The sequence below is a fragment of the Cebus imitator genome, unplaced genomic scaffold (genome assembly GCF_001604975.1).
Source record: "Cebus imitator isolate Cc_AM_T3 unplaced genomic scaffold, Cebus_imitator-1.0 Scaffold80, whole genome shotgun sequence".
Classification (NCBI taxonomy): Eukaryota; Metazoa; Chordata; class Mammalia; order Primates; family Cebidae; genus Cebus; species Cebus imitator.
In genome coordinates this window covers 7386271-7405747 of record NW_016107395.1, presented here as the reverse complement: position 1 = coordinate 7405747, position 19477 = coordinate 7386271, and positions in this window count along the sequence as shown.

Below are 19477 nucleotides of genomic sequence, written 5' to 3'. Positions count from 1 at the left end.
AAGAAGGCTGAATCAGACAAAATATATTTGGATTGTGCATACACTCAGAGAAAAATAAAATTACATCTTACAGACACTGCAGGGTCCAAAATAATGGCTACACTTTTAATTGAAAATGACAATGATATTATTTTCATAGTTTAATGATTAACAGCTCTTTGCATGGGAGTGGATAGATAAAGTCAATTGGCTCATGTTTTATAATCATGCTTTTATGAGGCTCCAGTATTCCTTGTTTATACATTCAGTATTCTTTAGCCATTATCTGTCATTTTGTCCCATGCAGGTTAGCATTTCATAGCAACATTATGGACTTTTGCAATCAGTGAAAACTGGTGAGATTTTAAATTCAGAGAACAACAGTATTATTAGAAATGCTTTTTCATATTTTATAGAACATTTGTATAGGGTTAAAAAAATCTGCCATCCTTGCTCCACACTTTTAAATTGCAATTATTGATAAGACTAAGCCTTATTGTCTAAAAGTCAAAGGTTTCAAGTATGGGTGAGACAAAGGGTGATGTGATGGTATAAACAGAGGTAAGGCATCCAGAAGAGGATCCTGTGTTCAGGGAAAATTATACACTTAGATGAGGAGCACGTTGGGTCTGAAGTGGTGAAGGGGCATTCACGTGAAAGAATGAGCGGGTCAGTTTTACAGGCTCCACTGAGTCAAATGCTAAGATTCCCTTAAGAAAATTAACAATGACTATGTCCTTCTGTTTGTGGTGACCTTAGGAATTCATAAAAAAGCTTGCATTAATTTGGATCCAATTGAGCAAGAGTAAGTAGCAAAATTAAAAGTCTCAAATGTTAGTACATCTAGTTTGGAGTGGACATGAGACATAGCACTAAGACTAAGCATGAAGGTGGCAGAATTAAATTTTCTGAGCCAAAACTGCCATCTATGTGCTGGTGACTCACATACCTATGTTTCCAGATCAGATTTCTATCTAACGCCCAGTGGACAAGTTTATGTAAATGCTAATAGAGCATTTATGCTAAATAATGTACTTATGAAAATACATTATTTTTTTCAACTATCCAAAATCTGCTCCATTTGCATTCTCTGTCAGTGAAAATCACCTCAAGCCTATAAAATTAACATCCTAAAGAGGATATATTTTAAATTTACAGGATGCTCTTTTTAAAAATAGTATATGAATGGTGTATGTCTTTATCTCTCTCCTTTTGGCTTAAGTTGAAAGTAGTCCCCAACACGACTACAGTTTATAATTTGTCTTTTTTTTTTTTTAACGACTCATGTGTTCTTGGATTTAGAAACACATCGGCAAAGCATCTAACATTTCTCTTTCACTCTGAACAACATTGCAAGCAAACAAATCAAAACATAAAACTAGATTAAGTTGCTCTTTACTTTAGAGGTCCTTAACAATTGGTCAGTGGTTCAGGGTAAAATATATGGTAGTCATATATTTTCTTAGAAAGATTCCATCATTTTGCCTTCATTATATTCAATGAATGAAATATTTCATTTCATACATGATGATACTGGGCATGTGATTTTCTGTGAAAGAGACAGAAAATATTCTTCCCAAATCTTCTTTGGCTTGTTTACTTATTTAATTTTGGGTTCTACTCCCATTATTCCCTCTGAGTGTGTTCAGGTATCTTGGTAAATTACAAGTTGCAGAGCACACAATTCGAGTGCCAGTTTGCTGCAGTCCCAAGTCAACTTCTGGAGGCCACCATAACAAAATCACAAATGACGATCGGTCTGTTACTTCCACCACTTCAACCTTATTTCAGGGCAAAAATTGTCTGCCAAAGACAAACCACCTGTGAAAAGGAAAATAAATTTTTAAAATTAAACTTTTAAACCATTTATTTTATATGCCTAAAATGTTCTTGCCTCCAGATACACTGGAAAGTTGATATTTATTTGTTTGTTTATGTAAAATGTGATTGCCATATGGCAAAATACTTCAATAACTAAATCCAAAACAATAAAGTCTAAGTTAATATAATCTTATAGAGATTATTTTAGGAAAAAACTTAAACATTTGTATCGTGACTAAATTCTATGAACCAATAAATGAGATTATTCCTGCTTGATTCCTTGACTTATCCGTGTAATAATATTCCATTTATTGAATAGTGACAGCCACCCTCTTCGGGACAGCTAGAACTTAAAAGTGGTGTTTGCAAAGTTTAGCCAAGCATTACATTCTGCTACTTTTAAAAAATTCTACTCAATATTAATATCAAAACAAGAACTAAAGTACTCAACATACTACTCTAAGATTCTCTAACCATACGTATGTTGAAGTCCATGAAAACACCATCAAATATTGTGTTTTCTCTATAGGAAATCATTTTATAATCTTGCTGTCAAACTTTAATTCATCATTGGCCAGAGCACTTCCAAGACATTAATGTCGAAGCTTTCTTGAGCCAGAACACCACTCTCCTAAGCAGCTTGTCAGTGTGTATATCTTTTACAATTATTTTTCATAATTTTAAGAAATCTGAGTGGGGCTCTTTAAGAAAGCATTTAGAAAGGATTTATTTGGGAATATGAGTATTATATTGAGTGATTAATTTTCCTTAACAATTAACTTCACATTTTATTTATACAAGTGTCATTACAACAAGAAGAAACATGATATGATGCAAAGAAAGGGACTTCGGAGCTAGCCAGTACTTGATTTTTTTCCACGCTATGCTATAAACTAGATGTGAAGCTTGTGCAAACAACCTGTTGAGCCCCAGCTTCCTTAGAAAAGAAATGGAGATAATAAAGCTTAACTGTCAGGATGACCGAGGGTTAGAGATAGTGCATGTACATACCCACTTCTTCACCAGCATCTCCAATCCATCCTTATGAGGGAGGTGAAAATCATTCTGCTTGGCTCCCTTTTCCTAGTATGTTGCAAGGTCCTTGTAGATGCCTTTTGTGTTTCCTCCATGTTCTTGCTATTACATTGCAAGAGCATCAGTGCCTTATAGTTAGACCTCTGGACAGCCTGCTTTGGAGGGTGTTGTTATTGTAGCTCTTGTTTTCTAAACATCTTCATTTCTTTGCCCAGTACTATGCATGATTGTTTTTGCTTTACTTTGTTTTATTAGAGGACATAATGATTACTAAAAAAATCTAATAATTCAGAAAAATAAAAAAGCATAACAACCTAATTTACATAAGCTACCTAAGACTAACCAGTTATATTAGCTCTCTTTACATTTATATGTATATATATATATTTATATATATGCATATAAGCAAAAAGAAAAATCAATGGCATAATAAAATTGATTGGCAGCAAGAAGAATTTTACAACAATCACATCATAAATGATTTTAAAATAAAGAGTAAAATTTTACTTGAATTTATTCGAATTTAACATAAAAACAAAATTTAAGAAGAACCAAAATTCCATGCTCAAAAATGTTTTAATTTTTAGATCAAAGATACATTTCCTCTAAAAAGTTGTGAATATTAATGGGAGATACCATTAAAAAGATGAAGTCATCACTTCTCGGCCTTTTGGCTAAGATCAAGTGTAAAAAGATGAAGTCAGTTTTTTAACTATGAATTTTCTAGTAGACTCCTGTTAGAATTTTGCTACCACATCTTTTCAGCCCTTTCAGTTTGGGTTTGGACCTTTGAAATTTGAGGCATTTTTTTTTTGCAATTGTCTCTTTTTCAACCTTCTATCCCTTCTGAGCTCTAGTCTTATCTAATCCCCTTACATGGCATTTAAAATGCAAGGTCCTAGATTCTCAAAATTGACAGGGGCACTTACTGCACCTTAAGTTGCTATTTTTGTTGTCTTGCTCTGCTTTCATTTTCAGCTGCTGAGAATATCTTTAAATTTGTTTTTCTTTCAGTTATGTATCTAAAAATCTTTGTAACAATGTATACAGCACCCCTTACATATTTTAGAGCTGGAAGATTTTTCAGATTACGTAGCCTGCCATAGTGGTAGGAATGAAATTTCCCATCACAGCTTCATCTCAGGCTTTCCCCCATCCCTGGATTTTGATTGTTTTTGTTTAGATTTATTATTTTATTACCTTTTGCATATTATTTTGTATCTTTATCTTTTTTTTTCATTTTCTAGTAGAGCATTGTTTAAGTTTTCAAGATACTGACTCGTTTCCTTCAAGTCTCACTTAAAAAATTGAAATTAATATGGTGTTGATTGGGAGTAACAAAAATGTAAAGTAACAGTACTTTAAATGAGATAACGTTTGTCTCTTCTGTTAAGGTCTAAAGTGGACAGTCTAGGCTTGCGTAATGTAATAATTCTCTCCCAAGAGTCCTTGTTTCTGGCAGTTCATCACTTCTGGCACATGATAGTAGCTACTGCTCCCACTACCAATTCCAGTTTTAGGTTATAGGACAGAACAAGGGACAAAGAACTTTGATAATGTAGAAAGGACATTGTATTAGTCTATTCCCACACTGCTACTTAAGATACACCCAAGACTGGGTAATTTATAAAAGAAAGAGGTTAAGTTGACTCACAATTCCACATGGCTGGGGAGGCCTCAGGAAGCTTACAATCATGGAGGAAGGGGAAGCAAACACGTCCTTTTTCACATGGCAGCAGGAAGAAGAAGAATGAGTGCCCAGTGAAGGGGGAAGCCCCTTATAAAATCATCAGCTTTCGTGACAACTAGCTCACTATCATGAGAACAGGATGGGGGAAACCACCCCCATGATCCAATTATCTCCACATGGTCTCTCCCACAATGCATTGGGATTATGGGAACTACAATTCAAGATAAGATTTGGGTGGGGACACAGACAAATAATTTCAGGCAGACACCAGTAATTTTATAAGAGAAGTTCACAAAAGCAGCCAAATAACACTTTGGCTTACATATTATTGACTAGAATTTGTTCATATCTTGCTGCAGAAAACAGGCAAATGCTCTTGATTCTTTCCCTAGGTAAATATTGGAGTCCTATTACTTGAGCAAAAGTGGAAAACAGAGTTTAAAATAAACAGCTTTCTCTGTCACATTATTTTGTTTTAAGAATGAATGTCATCTAAGAGAAAGAGTAAAGGACTACCCATCATCCCAACCCTTGCCATTCAGAAAAATTATTTTCTGAAGAAGACATCATTAATGTCTTCAAACTACAGGCCAGTTTTTATGATCTAGGTAGCACTTGCTAAGATGATCCAAACAATGCGTATATGACTGCAATACTCAGTGAATAATTCCACAAGGGATTTTGCTAAATCCACCAATAGTGTTTGAATTATTTGAGTAATATCTCCCAAATTTAGTGGGAACTCAGTAGTACTTCTTCCTCCCTGCCCTCTATCCCCTTATAGTTCTTGCCCTGATATTATTGCATTCTAAAATTACTGAATATATTTAGAGGAACTTCTAGAAATAGGCCTAGGACAGTTAACAAACAACTCTTTCATAATTTGTTGCCTCACTGAGTCAAGAAAATAGCCTTTCTTAAGAATGATAGATTTGCTTCAATTCAGAAACAGGAGAAAAATAAACACATATGAGCCACAAATGGAGATTCTGAACTTATAGCTACACATCTTGTTAGTGGGAAATTCTCTATAGTATGGTAAAACTCTTTTCCAATATTTTAGGGAGGTGAAACTCTGATGTACCTTATTGGATATGTACCAGGACATAAGAAGATGCTAGTGGTTAAGTGAGATGCAATGTAATAAAGAAGTCCTCAATTATTCATTATTTTTTAAAATAGCAAATCTATTAAAGCCTCTTGCCAGGCACTAGGATAAGTGCTTTATGTAGATGATTCTTTGTAATCCTTGTACAACCTTCTGTGGTATCATTCTAGTATCATCCTCATGTTACAATGAAGAAACTAAGATGTAGAGGGATTAACTTGCTGACAATAACAGAGCTAATAAAGGGCCCAACTGGCACTTGTTCCAAGTTTTACTCTGGTGCTCAGGCTTTAAAATTCACATGATCCTGCCTCCTTTTCTTGAACATGACTGTTCCAAGATCTACACAGTAATAAATAGAATTCTTCATACATTTATCCATACTGCATTTCAGAACTCTAAGATAAAAATGTCATTATTTTCTTCTTCTTCTTCTTTTTTTTTTTTTTTTGAAACAATGTCTCATTCTGTTACCCAGGCTGCATCACAGGTACGTGATTTTGGCTCACTGCAGCCCCAGCTTCCTGGACTCAAGCTATCCACCCTCCTCAGCCTCCAAGTAGCTAGGACTACAGGCACACAGCACCATACTTCCCTAATTTTCAAAATGATTTTGTAGAAACAAGGTCTCACTGTTGCCCAGGCTTGTCTCAAACTCCTGTCTTCAAGTGATCGCTTTGGCCTCTCAAAGTGTTGGGATTACAACACTACCAAAGTGAGCCATTGCACCCAGCCCATGTCATTATTTTCTAACTTTATATAATTATATGTGAGAATCCTGATGTTACTCAGCTTCCTGACTCTAAGAAGAAAACAAAACAACAACAACAAAAAACAACTTTCAGTTTTAATTAGTCAACTAGAGGCAGCTTAAAAAGAACATCTACTCAGGGGGCATTTTAAAATATATCATCTTCAAATGATTTAATATGCTATCCATGATTATCTCTGTCACTTTGAATAATTAACAAAGATGTTTACAACTTTTGAAAAGGCTAGGATACTCTCTTTCCTAGACAATGAGAAAATTTGAAAGGCTTAAAATTATGACCATCATCTGACTGGTTAGTAGCCACTAAATCACCATTTGATAGGAGGAAAAAAAATTCACCAGAATATTTCTTCACATATTTGATTGACAAATATTATGTAAAACTTTATTTTTACATATAAATTGAACATATTTAGAAATGTTATTAACCCCTTAAAATAACCAAGATGTTGCTTATCTATAGGTATTAACTATATTATATACAACGTAATATGTGAATATTTCGTTATATAAAACATATTTATATAAATAGAATATAATTTATATAACATAAAAGAAGCTTTGGTAGTGAATAATAACAGTTAGCTTAATCAATGATAATTTTACTCTCCTTTTCAAATGACACTAGGATGTTCATATAACTGTTATATGTTCATGTATAATTTCATCTGTCTTTATGGTATCAGGAAACTTACTATCTTTTTCTCCATTCTATTTTTTGCACTTAGTCAAATCGCTGTCATGTAGTAAGAATTCAATAACCACTGTTAATTATTTTAGTTATAAAACCAAAGGTTTGCGAGAAGTATCTACTTATGCTCATTCCATATTTGTAGAATTTACATTGATTGTTTTTTGTAATGATAATACTTTCATAAGGTTCAAAATTTATAAGGGAATATCATGAAGTGTCTCTGTTTCCAACTCCCAATTTTAATTCCTGGACTCAACCAATGTTATCAATTCTTATGTGGCCTTCCAGAGATATTTTATGTATGCCCAAAAAACTATCTTTACAGGTACCTTTCAAAATACATTTTTCAAACAAAAGTAGTAGCATATTCTATAGGTCAGCAAGATGAACTATAGACTATAGAATTTAGCTAGGTAATTTAAGGAAAGAGGTATTTATTAAAAGATATAAATAGCTTGCAGAAATATTAGCATATCTGAAGAAGCAGACTTGAGGCTGAAATTCCAGGGATATCCTTTAAGTCACACCTAACTTAGATTGGAACCGCCAGGGAAAGCTCTATTTGTTGCAATTAGGAAGTACATCCATGGTCACTGAGACCACGGCATGGCACCTCTGTCTGGATTCACACCACATAATGGATGCATCCTATCTCTCTCAGTCTCTAGGTAATTTGGGGCTATATTCATGTTTCACAAGATTATTTCTTTCACCACATAGATAGCTTCTGAACGGGGTGTTGGGAAATACACCTCATTAGTAAGACCCCAATTGTATTTAGAGCTCTAGCTCTCAGGTACCAAGAAAAGATATTTTTGTTAGGTTTATATATTCTGTTCCTTGTTTTTGTTTTTTCTCCTTTCCACTTAACATGTCTTGAAGCTTAATTTACGTAGTGTATAAACACAGAATCACTCTTTTTGGTGGATACCCAGTAGCCCATAATATGACTTTACCATGATTCATTTAATCTGCTCCAGTTGAATAATTGGGTTGTTTCTAATCTCTTGGAATTACAAGCAAAGCTTGTAATTTATGTTTTGTATTTACTTTACTTATGTGTATCATATTTATGTTACTTATGTGTATTGTTTGTATTTAAAATTTTTTTTGATAAATTGCTAAAAGTGACATTCCTGGAATAAAGTGCAGGCTTGTATGTGTCTGTGCATCCTTTACTGAGGAGTACAGGATGATTAAAATTCTGTGGGATAAACCTTTTATCAATGGGAGGAAAAAGCCAATGGAAAAAGTCTTTTCTCCCTCTGCATGGGGTAATCTGAGAAGCAGCTGTTAAGATGGCCTTTTGTGAGATGGTCTCAAGAGAATGTCAGGAGACTGACAATCAGTTTTGCTTGATACCAGTTGTGCGCTGGCCTGGTAACTGATCTGTTATTGACTGTTCTTCAGTTCTAAGTTCTGTTTCCCTTGAACCCAATTTGTTACCTAGTATTGACTCTTTAAGAAAGCATATATGCCTTTGTCTCAGATTCTTCGGGTAACCCAGTGTAATCAAGGAGACATATAATAAACAAAGGATACAAATAAAATATGTAGCTCATTAGTTGATGATAAGTTTAATAAACAAAAATGGGAAGTACAGAGCTGCCATTTGTCAGGTGGAAATGGCACTAGCACCGTGAAATAAGTGCTGTAGTTTGCTGTCCAGATCCATCCTTCAGAGCTGAGGACTCTTTTTCCCAATCGATGGGAGAGTTAACAATTGTTGGGACTCAGCTGAGTTTTATTCTGAGAATTCCCCTCAAAGAGAGCCACCTCTCAAGGTCACACTCCTTTCCCCAAGCATCCTATATAATAAACGGTCAATACGGGGTAGAAAAACCTGACCCCCTCCTGCAATTGTGGAAATTCTAAAGGACTGCTGCAGCTCTAAAGTTTCCAATGGAATAGGGTAACACCTTTGTTGAAACTGCTTTACAGTTCAACACATTCCTTTGCTCAGTCCTCTTTTATTTATTTTCCCATAGGTATTTCTCCTGAGGCTACTGCCTAATAAATTTCCAGCATGCTAATATCTGTCCCAGATTCTGTTTCCCTGGGAACCCTACGTTAAATATATGCCATATGACTTGCTAGAATGTTGAAATGCAGATGATTCTCATACCATCTGCTTGGTGCTGGAAGCCTCCCTGGTGTGCCAGGTTCTCCCCAGAATTCCAGACTTCTCTTATTCCCTCGAAGTTCTGAAATTATAAAGGAGCCTGGAATAGTGAAATGTTTACAGTCTCCAACCAAGATTTGAATGTAAGTTTTGATTGTTAAATTTCAAATTGTTAAAAAACATGTCATGCTTAGATCTTAGTACCTCCCATTGCCATATCCATTTATGATTATGTGTCAATGAGAATGTAAACCAGTGAGTGAGCACATTCTCTTATATTTCTGCAGTTTGCAGAATGAAAAGAGAAAAATTTTATAAAGCCAAAGGATTATAGATTGTTCTGTCATAAAGATACATGCTAATATATGTTCATTGCAGCATTGTTTACAATAGCAAAGACCTGGAACCAACCCAAATGCCCAACGATGATAGACTGGACAAGGAAAATGTGGCACATATACACCATGGAATACTATACAGCTATAAAAAACGATGAGTTCATGTCCTTTATAGAGACATGGATGAATCTGGAAACCATCATTCTCAGCAAACTGACAGAAGAACAGAAAATCAAACACCGCATGTTCTCACTCATAGGTGGGTGTTGAAGAATGAGAACACATGGACACAGGGAGGGGATCATCACACACTGGGGTCTGTTGTGGGGGATTAGAGGAGGGACAGCAGGGGATGGGGAAGTTGGGGAGGGATACCGTGGGGAGAAATGCCAGATATAGGTGATGGGGAGATGGAAGCAGCAAATCACATTGCCATGCATGTACCTATGCAACAATCCTGCATGATCTGCACATGTACCCCAGAACCTGAAGCACAATTAAAAAAAAAAGTCTGCTGGGGAAAGAGTCAAATCTTCTGTACTAAGTGTTCTAGCTTAGTTGAGTTGCTAAAACAAAATACCATAGACTAGCTATCTTATAAACAATAGAACATTATTTCTTACAGTCCTGGAGGTTGGGAAGTCCAAAATCAAGGTGCTGGCAAATTTGGTGTCAGTGCAAGTAGCTGTGGGATTCAAACTCCTTAAAAATATGTGAAGTGACTTCAAAAATTTATTTCAATTAAGACTACGAATTTACCCAATTTTAAGGATTGTCCTTTATCCTAAGACATTGTGTGTCCCTATTTCAGTGTTAAAATTAAAACTAAAGAAGTATAGAAGCATTTTAAACATATTAATACTTGGCAAAAAAAGTTGGCATTACTATGTCAGCCCTATGTTTATTATTGTGGTAGTGGGTTTTTAGTTGATATTAATTTTTTTCCCCCTGAAATGTTAGAAGTCTAGGCATTTGGAGTGACAAAATTTTGTATCTTCCCTGGATGAAAATTCAACATCAAAAATCATAATAAGTTATTATTATAAGCTTCTAAAATATTTAAAATATGTAAACAAAAAGATGTATAACTTGTGACAAATATGAGATTTTTACAAACACAAATATTCTGCCCCACAGCTTCATAGGACTAATTTGAAATTCACTGAGTTTAGAGTTAGTGTTTTTTGCATCAACGTTTCTGAAGATTTTAAGTTAAGAGAGAGAAAGCACTGAATGTATGGTACAATAAATACAAATAGAAAAAGAAATGTACTAACAGTCAGAAATGCAGCAGGGTAGTTGTGTTTTTCTAATCGTGTTAGTATCTTCAGGAGACTTCATTGAGTTAAACTCCTCTGCAATCAGCTTTCACTTGTGGGATCTGGTGACAGATTGTGGCAAAGTTTGACAAGGCTCTCTGGAGGCCATGATCCTCTTGGTCACCATATGGTCTAAAAGAGCTCTTCGTATGTTACAATATTTGGCAGTAGGGACTCTTGGCTAATCTTCAGAGTGCATTCTTAATCTCATGAGCCTAATTATCTGTGAAGGACAGTTTAAGAGATCCTCCTTAAAATTATTCATACTAGTCCTTGTACTTGTATCATGAGACACATATAACTCTCATTATACAGCAATTACAATTTTGCTTGAGGAATATATTCTAAGACGGATTAAAAGGATTATTCATCTCCACGGTGATCTGCGCTCCCATTGTTGATCATAAATACAAATGTATCCAACTCATTCACATTTTCAGAATACTCTAGCTTTCCCATACATGATCAATGTTCGTGTTTCACCTCCGTAAAATAGAAGTCATAGGGGAACCCTGGGTTTTCCTCAAGAGATCAATATAAAATAAATGTTTTTTGAATTTTATGAAAACTTTTATTCTGGAGTTGTATTTTACCACATGACTGAGTCATTCATTGACTAAGTTTTAATCTCTTCTTGACAACTCTGCTGTGTATATTCTTTCTCTATGTAAGCATGAGCTTTGAAGTACTTGTCCCTTTTTGATTTTCATAGCTGATGCTGTAATTCTAGTTTAGCTATCATAAAATGTGATACGTAAATGAAGATGAATTAAACTAACATATTACCCATTCTTTTGAGAAGGGTGCCTTTCTACTCATCATTAGTATTTACATAGTAAGAAAATTCAAAACAACAACACAATAATAAATGACTCTATTCCTTAAGATGCAAATATTCAAATGATAAAAAGAAGATCAAATTCCACATTATGAAATGTTTTATTTAAATTCATGAAAATAATATGTGTAATTAAAATTGTAGCAATCTCTTACTTTAACACATATGCACACAATATACCATTTCTAATAAACTTTATTTGTTAAAAATAAATTCTTATTCTTGTGATATTTTGACATAACTTGAATAAAAAATATATATCAAAAAATAAAGTAAAATATTTAAAAATAAATTTCAAATAGAAAATCAAATAAGCTAACTTCCTCTAATAGCATTAAGACTGAGGCAACCGGTATTAACTTTTTGCTTGTAATAGCTTATCAGGAAACAATACTTTGAGAAAAATGTCATATTAAGAATTAAAGTCTCAAGTATTGGGGCCAAGGAATATACTTATATATGAAGAAGATGAATGTAGTGAATTGATGAGTGCAACAAGTAAACTGAAAATATCATCTTAATAGCTGAGCAGGCACAAGCAGAATAGTTACAACAGGGATTCCACCAGATCAAAGATAGAATTTAGGCAGGAGAGCCACAGGTAGCAGTTCTGGAACTAAATCACTCCAGACATTTCTTAGATAGACACTTTGTTTCACTTCTACTCTTTTAAATGAACCTTTAATAGGTTCATTTGGTAATGGGCTGAAAAGGGGGAAAGTCCTGAACCCCAGCTGCACTGCCCATTCACCTGCACAAACAACTTGAACGTGACTTGTCTCCAAATGGTTTCCTAGTATCTTCCCAATGTATAGCTGCTATATATAAAACATGAATTATAGTAGAGAAGGTCCTGTTGGGTTGTGAATCACAGAACACTTGACCATACTTTAGCAGGTTGCGGGATAAAAAGAATAAAGCGTCTGCAAACGCCTTGTTCTGTCTCCATTTCCAGCCAGCATGCTGAATTCTGTGTCCAGCTATACTAGATATGGCCTGCCCCATTCCCTTGTCATCCTTTAGTGTACAAATAAATAGTAAGAACATCTTGCCTTTCGTGAGGCACTGGGGGCCACATCAATTGCTTAAGCAAATGAAAACAAAACATCTGTGACGTATAAAAGACAGAGTGGCTTTCTCTGAAGATTTTAATAAACTGATTAAATCTGGGCACTGCTAATCCTCTGTCTTGCACTTCAGCTATTACATTGACAAGGAAGATTAGAATGAAAAGATAATGTTATGTCACCAGCATGCAATAAACAATTTGTAAAGAGCCAGCAGAGGTTCTGAAATGTTCCCATTACAAATGTAAATGTGAACTTGAGCTCCTGAGCTGGAGAATGCTGTGAGAGACACCTGCCTCTGTGTCAAGAAGATACAAAGAGGAGAGAAAAACAGTACAAGAAGAGGTTATTCTAACAGCAGATGACACCAATTCCCATATGCTTATCATATTAAATTTAGAATATGTGAGTCTTGACCCAATAACATCTGTGCAACTTAATCAGAGAGTTATTCTGGAAACTAAATCTGATGATATTTTGAAAGTGGTTTTTAAAATTCAAAGGAGCCCTAAACAAATGGTAGTTTTAAATTGGCAGGATAGCGCCCAATTTTAGAGAAAGCAATCTTCAGAGAGAATACATTTTCCTTTACAGTGGCTCACGGGATCCAGGTTATGCATTAGAAGGAATCATGAAGTAACTAAAACATGAGGGTTTTGCTTTACAGTCTCTTCAGCTAGACCCACGCACATAATGCTCTGTATGCACATCCCTCCGTTAACAAAATTCTTTTAAATGTTACTTCTATATTTGAAGTTACTTCCAATCTTGAAATTTCTTTTGTCTTTTAATCCGACACAGCAGATATGTACGAAAGGTACTAAGATTTGGAAACATATTTTAAACTTGTAGCAAGGAAAACTATATAATAAGAATACAGTGGCATCACAATGAAAATAATTGGTTGAAATGACTGCACATGTTCTAGTAAACTGGGTAATTAAATGTCAACCCATTTTGTTTTTATAGTTTTCTAATTCATCATCTTTTCTGATAATTCAATAGTGAAGGAAATAGAAAAACTGGAATTTCTATGAATAAATGCCAAGATACATATGATGGAAAATGAAAAATGTTGAGAACTATGGCTATTTTGCTCAGGAGAAAAGAAAAGGATTTACTGAGTATCTACTTGTAGAGATACAAGCATTAATAAGTTGTTTTTTATGTGTCTGAGAAATTCACAACCAGTAAATAAAGAAGTAGTAAATATATAATAACACAATGTGAAAAGTGCCCAAGACATAGGATGCTATGGGAGAACATAAGAGAAACAAAATAACTAATTTAGGGGGGGCCAGGAAAGGAAGAGATCACACTTTATGTTAGTTTTGAAATATAAAGCAGAGTTACTGGAGCAAAGAAAGTTGGCAGCATTTCACACAGAGAGAATAGCAACTGCAAATCCGTAGACGTGTGAGATACCATGCTTCCTTCAGCAGTTCAGGGTGATTGAATGTGAAAAAACAAGGCTGGATACCTAAGCAAGGGCCAAATGGTAAAGATCTGTGCTTCCTTGTTCCAGACTTTGAACTTTTGCTTGAGAATTTATTTGTCATAAAGTGGCATCCATATAGTAAGTAGTTAAAATATTTGTTTATGAATATGTGAGGTTTTGGTAACTTCTGGTCAGATGAGCATTTTAGAAGGATTAGTCTGTTAACAGTGCAAATATTGGGTCGAAGAGTTGATGCTCTACACAAAAGACCATTTAGGAGTTAGTTGCATAACCTAGGCAAGGAATGACCACTTGAATAAAGGAGGAAGACATGGGCCAATAGTGTAGGTTGTTTATTTAAGCTGCAGAGGAGGTGGAATCAAAAGGGCGTGGTGGCAGATTACATCAGGGAGCTCAGGGTTCAATGCAGTTTTGCAAATTTTAACAAAATGTTTATTCTAGACAGATGTAGCTCCTCTGAGCTGGAAAATGAGAGAAAACATTGGAAAAATGAAGGGTGCCCTTTCTCTCTGCCCAAAAGAGCCCATACACTCAGGGCACAGGGCTCTGGGGAAAGATTAAATTTCTGCTTCTACTTGTCAACTCAGTGGGATACCTTTGTGCAGTGCATCAACTGCACAACCTTACATAGCAGTCTTAGTGAGTGAGACTATTCTTATATTTCTGATGCAAATAATTTCATCACTAAGATGCAATTCACTGAGGCAAGAAAATCAGGTGGAAGGGGTAGATGTGAGAAAAAAATGTTTGCTTTAGACTTAGTGAATTTGGTATGTTTGGCAATATGACAATGAAGACATCTTGATTTCCATTTAAAATACGGGTCTGCAGTTTAGGAAAATAATTTGAAATTTAAGAATTGTGTTGTTTTAAGTGGAGGAAATACTTGGGTGAGTTGGCTCCAAGTTTGCTATTCAGAACCGTCTTTGGAATGACAATGTAGTGGGAAGTGGAGGGAATGGATACTTACAGAGATCATGGAAATTGAAATGGTCAGAAATAAAAATGAAACAGCACCATAACCTGGGGTCAAGGAAGGCCAGTCTCAAAAGATGTTTAGGGACATTCAACACCTAAGAAATAATCTTGGCCTGTCTAGGTTCTATCTGCTAAATGTTATGTCCTTGAAAATTCACATGTTGAAATCCTAACCCCCAAGGCGATGTTATTAAGAGGTGGGGCTTGTGGGATTAGGTCATAAAATTAGCGGCCTTACAAAAGGGATCCCAAAGACACCCTTCTCCTTCAACCAGGTGAGGACAAAATAAGAGTCTATGTGAGCCAGAAACCCAGGCCTCACCAGAAAACAGGTCTGCCTTGATCTTGGACCTCCCACCTTCTAGAACTGTGAAATAAATTTCTGTTATTTATAAACATCCAGTCTATGGTATTTTGATATAGCAGCCTGCATGCACTAAGACACTAAGCAAAGAAATATTCAGGTGGATGATAGAAGCAGTAGGCACGTGGGAGTGGGTTTGTTTTGATTTTAAACTGGAGCATTCAGATTATTCTGAACAAAACAGAAGTTTGTTTGTTCTGTCTTGGTTTTAAATGGGACAGTTCAGATTATGGGCTAAAAGTTTATTTTTGTCATTCCTTTGTATTAGGGAGGCACATGAAAACAATGTTAACTGTTACATACCCATAGACTCTTCAGTTTTGTCTATTATGTTTCAATTCTAGTTAAGTGATAGAAAATGGCTTTCATTTCAGGAAATACAATAATAAAATCATAAGATAATGCAAAAAAAAGATAATGTAAAGAAATTGGATATTAAACGTTTCTTCATAAATTCATGATTCATTAATCTATTTTTTTCTGTCTATCTATCTGTCTATCTATCCATCCATCCATCCATCCATCTATTTTTAAGATGGAGTCTCACCCTGTTTCCCAGGCTGGAGTGCAGTGGTGCAATCTCAGCTCACTGCAACCTCTGCCTCCCAGGTTCCAGTGATTATCCCCACTCAGCCTCCTGAATAACTGGGATTACAAGCACCTGCCCCGCAACCAGCTAGTTTTCAAACTCCTGACCTGAAGCGATCCGCCCATCTCAGCCTCCCAAAGTGCTAGGATTAAAGGTGTAGCCATGTTGGTCAGGCTAGTCTTGAACTTCCGACCTCAGGTGATCCCCCCGCCTTGGCCTCCAAAGTGCTTGGATTACAGGCATGAGCCACCACGCCCGGCGGAGCCCCTTTTATACTGCACCGGGGGCTCTGTGCAACAAAAATGATGCCATGTTACTTCTGAGATTAGGTTAAGAAAGACTGTGACTTCCGTCACGGTGCTCTTTCTTTTGAATCACTCCGTCATGGGTAGCTACCATGTTATGAGCAGCCCTATAATGAAGAACTGAGGATTTCCAACAACACCATTGGTGAGTTTGTCTGTGGATGTTCATCCCTAGTTGAGCTTTCCAATGACTGCAGCCAGGGCTGACAACTTCATGAGAGACCTTGACCTAGAACCATCCAGCAGAGCTGCTTCTGGGTTTTTGACCTTGAGAAATCATTTTAAATCACAAGTATTTGTTATTTTAAACTGTGCAGTTTTGAAGTAATTTTTTATATGGATTTGACATTTGATACATATTTGCATCATCAAGTTTGATATGTTTATCAGTTTTCTTCTTGAAGAAAGAAAATCTACTAGATAAATACAATGTAGATATAGTGCATGTAATTCACTATAAAAGAGATCCTAAAGTATAAAATAAAATTTACTCATTTTTTTTCCTTAAAGTAACATGTTTGTTTGTATAGGCAGCATACATTAGCTGTCACTTTCTACTTTTATTTTCAATTCCAATTTTTATTTTTAGTAGGGAAGTAATAATTATATGTGTATAAAGTACAATGTTTTGAAATATGTACATACGGTGAAATGATTATATTAAGCTAAAAAACATGTCACATACCTATCAATTTTTTGTAGTGAGATCATTTAAAATCTCTTTTAGTAATTAGAAATATACAAATATTTTATTATTGTTATTTTCCTATGCTTTAAGTTCTGAGGTACATGTGCAGTTCATGCAGGACTGCTACACAGGTATACACAAGCCATGGTGGTTTGCTGCATCCATCAGCCCATCATCTACATTAGGAATTTCTCCTAATATAATCCCTCTCCAATCCCCCTATGCTATCCCTGCCCTAGCTTCCCCACCCCACAACAGGCCACAGTGTGTGATGTTCTCCTCCCTGTGTCCATGTGTTTTTATTGTTCAACACCCACTTATGAGTGAGAACATGTGGTGTTTGGTTTTCTGTTCTTGTGTCAGTTTGTTGATGATGATGGTTTCCAGCTTCATCCATATCCCTGCAAAGGACATGAACTCATCTTTTTTATGGCTGCATAGTATTCCATGGTGTATATGTGCCATATATATATTTTTTTATCTAGTCTATCATTGATGGGGAATTGTGTTGGTTTCAAGTCTTTGCTATTGTAAACAGTGCCACAATGAACATATGTGTGCATGTGTCTTTATAATAGAATGATTTATAATCCTTTTGACATATACTCAGGAATGGGGTTGCTGGGTCAAATGCTATTTCTAGTTCTAGATCATTGAGGAATCGCCATACTATCTTCCACAATGTTTGAACTAATTTACACTCCCACCAACAGTGTGCAAAAGTGTTCCTATTTCTCCACATCCTCTCCAGCATCTGTTGTCTCCTGATTTTTTAATGATCGCCATTCTAAATGGCATGAGATGGTATCTCAATGTGGTTTTGATTTCCATTTCTCTAATGACTAGTGTTGTTGAGCATTTTTCATATGTTTTGTGGCTGCATAAATGTCTTCTTTTGAGAAGTGTCTGTTCATATCCTTTGCCCACTTTTTGATGGTTTTTTAAAATTTTTTCTTGTAAATTTATTTAAGTTCTTTGTAGATTCTGGATATTAGCCCTTTGTCAGGTGGGTAGATTGCAAAGATTTTTTTTTCCATTCTTTTAGTTGCTGGTTCACTCTAATGATTGTTTCTTCTGCTGTAAAGAAGCTCTTAGGTTTAATTAGATCCCATTTTTCTATTTTGGCTTTTGTTGCCATTGTTTTTGGTGTTTTAGTCATGAAGTCTTTGCCTATGCCTTTGTCCTGAATATTACTGCCTAGGTTTTCTTCTAGGGTTTTTATGGTATTAGGTCTTATTTTAAAATCTTTAATCCATCTGGAGTTAATTTTTGTATAATGTGTATGGAAAGGGTCCAGTTTCTGCTTTCTGTGTATGGCTAGCCAGTTTTCCCAACACCATTTATTAAACAGGGAATCCTTTCCCCATTGCTTATTTTTGTCAGATTTGTCAAAAATCAGATGGTTGTAGATATATGGCTTTACTTCTGAGGCCTCTATTCTGTTCCATTGGTCTATATCTCTGTTTGGGCACCAGTACCATGCTGTTTTGATTACTGTAACCTTGTAGTATAGTTTGAAGTCAGGTAGCATGATGCCTCTAGCTTTGTTCTTTTTGCTTAGGATTGTCTTGGCTATGTGGGCTCTTTTTCGGTTTCATATGAAGTTCACCTTTTTTCTTTTTTTCCAGTTCTGTGAAGAAGGTCAATGGTTGCTTGATGGGGATAGCATTGAATCTATAAATTACTTTGGGCAATATGGCCATTTTCACAATATTGATTCTTCCTAACCATGAGCATGGAATATTTTTCCATCTTTTTGTATCCTCTCTTATTTCCTTGAGTGGTGGTTTGCAGTTCTCCTTGAAGAGATCCTTCACGTCTTTTGTTAGTTGTATCCTAGGTATTTTATTCTCTTTGTAGCAATTGTAAATGGGAGTTCGCTCATAATTTGGCTCTCTGCTTGTCTGTTATTGATGTATCTCACCACTCCTATTCAACATAGTATTGGAAGTTCTGGCCAGAGCAATCAGGCAAGAAAAAGAAACAAATGTTACTTAACTAGGAAAAAAGGAAGTCAAATTGTCTCTATTTGCAGATGACATGATTGTATATTTAGAAGGCCCCATCATCTCAGCCCAAAATCTCCTTAAGATGATAAGCAACTTCAGCAAAGTCTCAAGATACAAAATCAATACGTAAAAATCACAAGCATTTCTACACACCAATACTTTATTATTAACTGTGATTTGTCCTGTCTAACTAAAGCTTGGTACCCTTTGATCAATATCTTCCCATTCCTGCCCCCTCCCAGCCCCTCAGCCTCTAGTAACTACCCCTCTACTCTACTTCTGTGAAGTTTGATTTTGTTTGA